Source organism: Equus quagga, chromosome 15 (genome assembly GCF_021613505.1).
Source record: "Equus quagga isolate Etosha38 chromosome 15, UCLA_HA_Equagga_1.0, whole genome shotgun sequence".
NCBI lineage: Eukaryota > Metazoa > Chordata > Mammalia > Perissodactyla > Equidae > Equus > Equus quagga.
This window is the reverse complement of record NC_060281.1, coordinates 92,931,457-92,938,372: the sequence shown is the minus strand read 5'-3', so window position 1 is coordinate 92,938,372 and position 6,916 is coordinate 92,931,457.

The window sequence follows — 6,916 nt, the reverse complement described above, 5'->3', positions numbered from 1 at the left end:
CCTCAGAGTGACCACAGTGGAGTCCCCAGGCGCTGGGGGTCCACAGAGCTCTCCAGGGCATGTGGAGGGACAAGCGTTTCATAGCAGGACTGGGCGGTTCCTAGTCCCTTCACTGCGCTGACGTTCGCACTGACGGTGCACAACCAAAGGTGGACACGACTGCTGGCACCTGAGCTCAGATCAAGGTGGTGGCACCAGACTGTACCTGTGGTCACTGGACTCCTCACCCTTAGCACTCAGAGTAAAAGAAACAAAAGCCAGTTGAGGCCGGAAAGATCATCACCTGTGTTCAGTCTCTCCCTGGAGATAGAGCTGGACAGACCCAGCCCTGTGCGCAGCTGAAACGCAGCTGTTGGGGAAGCGCTGGGTGGGTGTCGGAGTCGCCTGCTGTTTTCGTGGGACGCACGTTGACTTGAAAGAACCACCTGGGGAGGATTCAGACTCCACCCGCTATTTATGTTCACGTGTTGCTTGAAAGTGCGTTTCTGTGAAGCATCTCAGTCTGAATTTCTAGTGACCAATCCGGGTAGACGTGACACCACACACACAGCTCTCGGTTTCTCAAAAACCTTCCCTCGAGGGCTGGGCCTCCAGGCTTTGAGGCCTCACTCCCAGCGGAGACCCCCGTGGCTCCTCCCCCACCCTCCCGAGCCTGGCCCCGCCGCCGAACGTGGCGGCTCCCTCCTCTCCTCTCCCGCCTCTGCATCTGCGGGAGGCCACCGCCCGGGGTACCATCGTGCCGTCCTGCAGCGCCCGTCCGTCCGGCTGCTCTGACACAGCGAGCTCCCCGCCACCCCTCGACCTCGCCCGCGGGGCTTGCTCCCAGATCTGCCCCTGGGGCCATTGGTCCCCAGCGCCTAGGGGCGGGCTGACGAATCCCGCTTTCCATCGGCTGTTGCTAGATGTGCGGAGTCTGGCGCTTTCTGATTAGATGCGGGTTTTGAGGGAAGGCTAGGGGTTGCACAAAGTGGAGGGAATCTCGGGCTTTCCGGCACATTCTGGAACCTTTGGTTGGTGCAGCTGTAGCACCCCCTGGGTGGCGCACAGGATGTTCCTGAGCGTGTAAGTCCTGACCTTCTGCTGCTCTTTCCTGTCCAGCCCTTTTCTGGTGCAGAAGGGCCTTTTCCATCCAGCGCCCGGGAACCGGAGCGATCTGATTGCTTCTTGAAGGAGGAGTGGATTCCAGGGACGGGGAGGGGGTGCCCCGTAGCCACGCCACCCCCAAGAGCTGAGTTGGGGCACAGTGTCCCCGTTGGAGGACTTTGGAACAGTCCCCGATGCCTCCATTCCGTCGAGATGGACTAAAGCTGCCTTAGGATCCAGTGTGTGGATCCTTCCGGGAAAAGCGGGGGAGGGGATCCAGGCGGAGCCCGCTCAGCGCCTGAGCGCAGCGCCGGGTGCTGGCGACTCCGCAGTGGGTGTTCATGCAGACCTTTAACTTCTCCTCCGCCCTAAGGACAGTGGGGACCGACCCCTGCACGGGGACACAGCAGGCGGGCCTTGGGGAGCCTCTGGACGGTGCCGCCAGGTCTGCCGTAGAAAGACAGCCTTGGCAGCGGGAAGCAGGGGACCGAGGAGGTCAGAGAGCCAGGGACACGGGAGAAACCCTCCCTGCCCGTGTGCCGGGAGAGTGGGTCCTTCCTTCTCAGTCAGCTTGGGCTGCCATGACGAAATGCCACAGTCCCAGTGGCCTAAACACCAGAAGTTTATTTTCTCTGTGGACAAAATCTGTCAAGGCTTCTAACATGGAGCTGGGAGGCCTTTAAGGAAATGGGGCTTGGGTACGCACACCGCTCTCTAGCAGAGGGAATGTCACTTTTGAGCTGGGCTTCTCCGTTGTCATCTTGATCACCTATCAAGAAATCCATAGATAAGCACTTTCTCCTTTAGAGATTGCTGTAACTGATCATTATAGCCAGGAAGTAACCGTTGTTGCCAGCACGAATCACAAATTTTGCAAAACAATCTGCGTAATTTATCTCTTTTTGCCTTAATAAATCATTGCCTCCTTTTTCTTCCTCTGCACAAATTTTGGGTTTCTGCCTGAATCTGTGCCTCCCGAATTGCAATTATTATTGCCCAAATAAATATCTGCTATTTGGACTGTAGTGAAGTTTTCCTCAGTTGATATTTTTTGGTGTAGTCGGCAGATCCGGAGCAACTGAGTGCGGACCCTGGCACTGCCATGGACATGTGGAAGGCACCTCCAAGAGGGCCTTGTTCTCTCGCGTTTCCCTTGGTGAGCCTCAGAGCTCCAGCAGTAAGTTCTCCTGGATCCGAAGCTAATATTTTTGGTTGAGGTTCAGAGAAGATTTTATTTGGGAGGACTAACTGGTTCTGTCCTTTGGAGGGGAGGATTCCGTCCTCACCTTAACTGGGTGGAGAATTCAGGTGTAAGGACATTTCTTGGTGAGTATTATTGGGCTCTAGTAGATTTTCATTTTATTCAAGCGGCCACATTCTCTTACAATTCAAAATTCAGCTGTTCTTCATAACCAGTGCAGACCTCGTAGTTTCTCCTGTTGTCCAAATGAGGGTCCTCCCACTCCGAAGATGAGACACATTGCTCCTTCTGACCCTTTTTGGGTTGTTTCTAGGTGACTGGAAATCCAGCAGAAGTGTTGGCACTCTGTCCGTGACGTGCACTGGTCTCACAGGGCCTCCCAGTGAAGAACAGACCCTGTTCTTGGGTCAGAAGAACTTCACAAGCTCATCTGGAAGGCACAGATAAAGGATTGGTCATCCTAGGACTTTGAGCAACCTGACACCACTTGCTGCTCAGGAATCTCTGAGACACATAAAAGAGAGATCAACGGCCCATTGGTGACACTCTGGGAAGTGGTCCTCACAGGCAGCACATACCTGACCCAAGGCATAGACCCTCCTGCCTTGGTCATCTCAGAATAGCCCTCTCTAAATTATGGGGAACAATTGTTATAGAAGAACCGTAAATAGTCACCTTCCTTTGAGAACCCCAGCTGGATTTATGTTGAAAGAATATGGTCCCTCTTGTAAATTTTTACCTCAATGGACCCATTTTACCCAAGGATGATTTAAAACTTTCTTGGTCCTAATGGGGCTTATTTAAAATACCTAAATTAGTTTATTTGCATGCACGGTTAGAAAATAAAAGATCTAAAACTAAACAAGTGGAAATGGGTGAACTTTTGAAATAACTGGGAATGATAATGACCATTCTGAGGAAGCTTTGTTTCAGATACATCCACCTTAAGGGTCACCCTTAAAAGAGAGGATTCCAAACCTCCCTGAGACGATGGAGTGCATGCTTCAGTTGGTATGCGGGAGCTTCTAAAAGACAAAAGGACTTCAAAACAGCTCGTAAAAGGATCCTTACAGAATACAAAGAAAACACAAATCCTTACTAAAAATTTTTGGCCATCTGAGCAGGTAACCTTAATTTAGTCCATCTGCCAGAAACACAATTTGGATCCAACTATTCTTTTCAGTTTTGGATCTGAGACATAGCTAAAATTTTTAAAGATCTCTGTTGTGTGTATCTGTATCTCTTTGTATGTACGTCTCTCTCTCTCTCTATATATATATTATATTTTTCTACCTCCAAATGGTATTGCCAAAGTTAAACATTTATGTAAGTTAAGTATTCCTAAAACTATCAGAAATATAGAAACTAACCCAAGTGTTTTTCAAGTTCAAGTGATCTGAGATAATCTGTGGTAAAAAATAGTTCAAGTTTGTTGGTTTAATAGAAAGAGACATGTCTTCCAAGTCATCACTAGTGAATGTAAAGCAAACATACAACTTTTTCTACCTGGGTCCACTGGCCAGGTTGGTTCCTGCTGTTTCTGTTGCAGAATTTGTCTGCAGAGGGAATGACTTGGGATGATGGTTAACTATTTACTGTCTAATCCAAACATAATTGTTAAAACAAGTATTTAAAGAAATGTAAATAAGAGAAAAGTTTATACTAAGTTAAACTGAATAACAGATATTCATTGAATGTCTATTTGGTAACACATACCTATGTGAACAAAGGTGAAACATTTACCTTTTCTCCCTACCTGATCCCTCCAGAATTCAGAAACTCAGTGAGTATTCTTATTTTCACTTGCATAAATAATCAGGTTAAGTTTTTAATATAAACAAATTAGTTTACTGTGATTAGCTTTGGCAAAGGAAAGAAAATGAAGGTAATTATAGAGAGAAAAATTCTGTTTGCACCTTGTAGATAGTAGATTCTAGTCCTGTTAATTGTCTCTGAGGTTTGTTACATACGGTGGACTGGACTCCCCTGGCCTAAGGTATTGCCTTCAGCCTTGCTGTCTGTTTTCAGTGCCCTCTTTGGAAAACATGAACTAACTCCACATGAGACAGTCACCAGCAGATCAGAGTTTGTTGGTCCGCAACCTTCTGCTGATCCTCTGTTGTCTTATGTGAGTGTGACCAGCTACTGTGAGTTTCTACTGTCTTATCCCCAGCCCATCACCAACAGGTTAAAGATACTTTCCTGGATCCCACTTTAAAGGATCCTGTTGGTCACAGTCTCGAGCCTGGTGACTGGGTATTCTGGAAGCATCATCAGAGGAGGTCAGCCCTTGATCCCCACTGGAAAGGACCTTACCAAGTGCCCCTGACCACTGACACTGCTACAGAAGTAGAAGGTACTGCATACTATGTGCCTGCTTCTGAGTACACCTTCTACCTACAGGGAGCTGTGGGCTTATGGATGTCTAGACAGCCGGCATATGGCAGGACAATGCCTTCATAGGATTCCATTTCAAGTTCTTGTTAAAGGAGAAACCCAACCACCATCTCATAGGTCTACGCGAAACTTGACCCCTTTTTACACCCCATCTACTCTCCACTGATGCCCACTGCCAAAGGCTTTGTCCTTGCATTGATGTTGTCCATGATGACTGTTGGTAAAAAAAAATGTATCCTTAACCTTAGCTACACTGGCAAATCCTACTGCATCAATTTTGGTTCAATAACAACAATCCCTGGATTTCTTAGGGAGGGCTGTATTAGATAATCATGTGACACTTGACTATCTCCTTGCAGAACAGGGTGGCATCTGTGTCATCACCAACACATCCTGCTGTACCTGGGTCAACTCTTCTGGAGAAGTTGAGCTAGAAATTGGAAAAATTATGAAAATAGCACAGGGTGTATCTAGTCCAGTGTCTTTTAATGACATCCTCTGGTTCCCTATTCATGTTTTCAACTGGCTTTCTTCAGGTGTATGTGCTTGGATGAGATGAGGACTTCAGATACTGCTTATGATTATTAGAATTTTGTTATGTGTACTTGTGTTTAAGCTTCTTATGCTGCTACTCCCTCAGACCTGCTCCATGTTATACTAGTGATTATTGTTCTGTCTTCTGCAGTATTTGTCACCTTCAAGCTACTAAAGATTTGCATTTCTTGATACTGTGTGTCTGTCTTTACCTCCTGAATAATGATTGTTCAATGACTTGAGGTGATGGACCAATATTTAAACTCCAAACAAAAGACTTGATAGTTTTCCAGACAGAAACTGTGCCTAAGACTCATTTCCCGACCAGCTCCTTATTGCTCAGATTGCTGCCAGAGCCCCTGACTATGTTAGTCCTACTGATGGTTGAGCACATGGCTTCCCCCAACAAGGGACATGCCTTCACAGGAATGAGCCTTCCTGGCAATGAGGGAAATGTCAGTATACCAAACGATTGATCCATGATGCTTTCTGCTGAAACATCTTGATCAGAAGGGAAAAATGTGGACAGTGTCAACAAAATGGAGTAACATATGTCAAGGCTTCTAAAATGGAGCTGGGAGGCCCTTAAGGAAATGGCGCTTATGCAGGCATACCACGTCTCTACCAGAGGGAATGTTAACTTTTGAACTCTGCTTCACTGTTGTCCTATTGACCTTTACAGAAATGTGCTTACTCCCATAGATAAAAATTTCCTGCCTTAGAGATGGCCTTAGCAACAGATCACAAATAGCCAAGAGGTAACAGCTGTTGCCAGCACAAATCACAAATTTGGCAAAACCACCTGTGTAATTTATGTCTTTCAGCCTTTATAAACCCTTACCTCCTTGTTTTCCTCAGAACCCATTTTGGGTTTCTGCCTGAATCTGTGTCTCCTGAGTTGCAATGTTAATTGCCCGAGTAAATATTTGCTATTTGAAGTGTTGTGAATTTTCCCTGAGTCGACATCTCATACTTCTGGAGGCCAGGAGTCCCGGATCCAGGTCTGGGAGGGTTGATTTCTGGTGAGGGCTCTCCTCCTGGCCCACAGAGGGCTGCCTCCTTGCTGTGGTCACATGGGGGAGGGGTAGAGAGCAACCTTTCTGGTGCTGCTTCTGATAAGGATACTCATCCTATCTGGTCAGGACCCACCCTTATGACCTCATTTAACCTTGATTACTTCCTGTCTCCAAGTAGAGTCGCACCGGGGTTAGGGCTTCCACATATGAATTTGAGATGGACAAAATTCAATCTATAACGCCCTCCTCCCTCAGGGCTCCAACCATACTGTGCGCATGATGGAACTGTAGCCTGTATCACATTGTGTTGTTAAGTGCTATTTATTTTTCTGATTCTAAAATAACACATACTTAGAGTAGCAAGTGTGGAAAATGCAGAAAAATATAAAGAAAATAGAATACAGAAACGCACAACATAAACATTATTAAGATGACAGGGTTTTTTTGGGTCTTTTTTTCTGTGTATATGTATTCATATATTTTTTTGCACAATTTGGATCAAACAATGTGGATTTTTTTTTTGGTAACAGCTTTCTTGATATATAATTCACGTATCATATAATTCACTCATGAGTGAATTCACCAAACGAGTGAGAGCAGCAGGAGGCCCAGGCTAGTGCAGGGACCGTGGGGGCTGAGGAGGGTACAGGTGTCTGTGTCATCGTGAAGACCAGCTCTGTAGGAC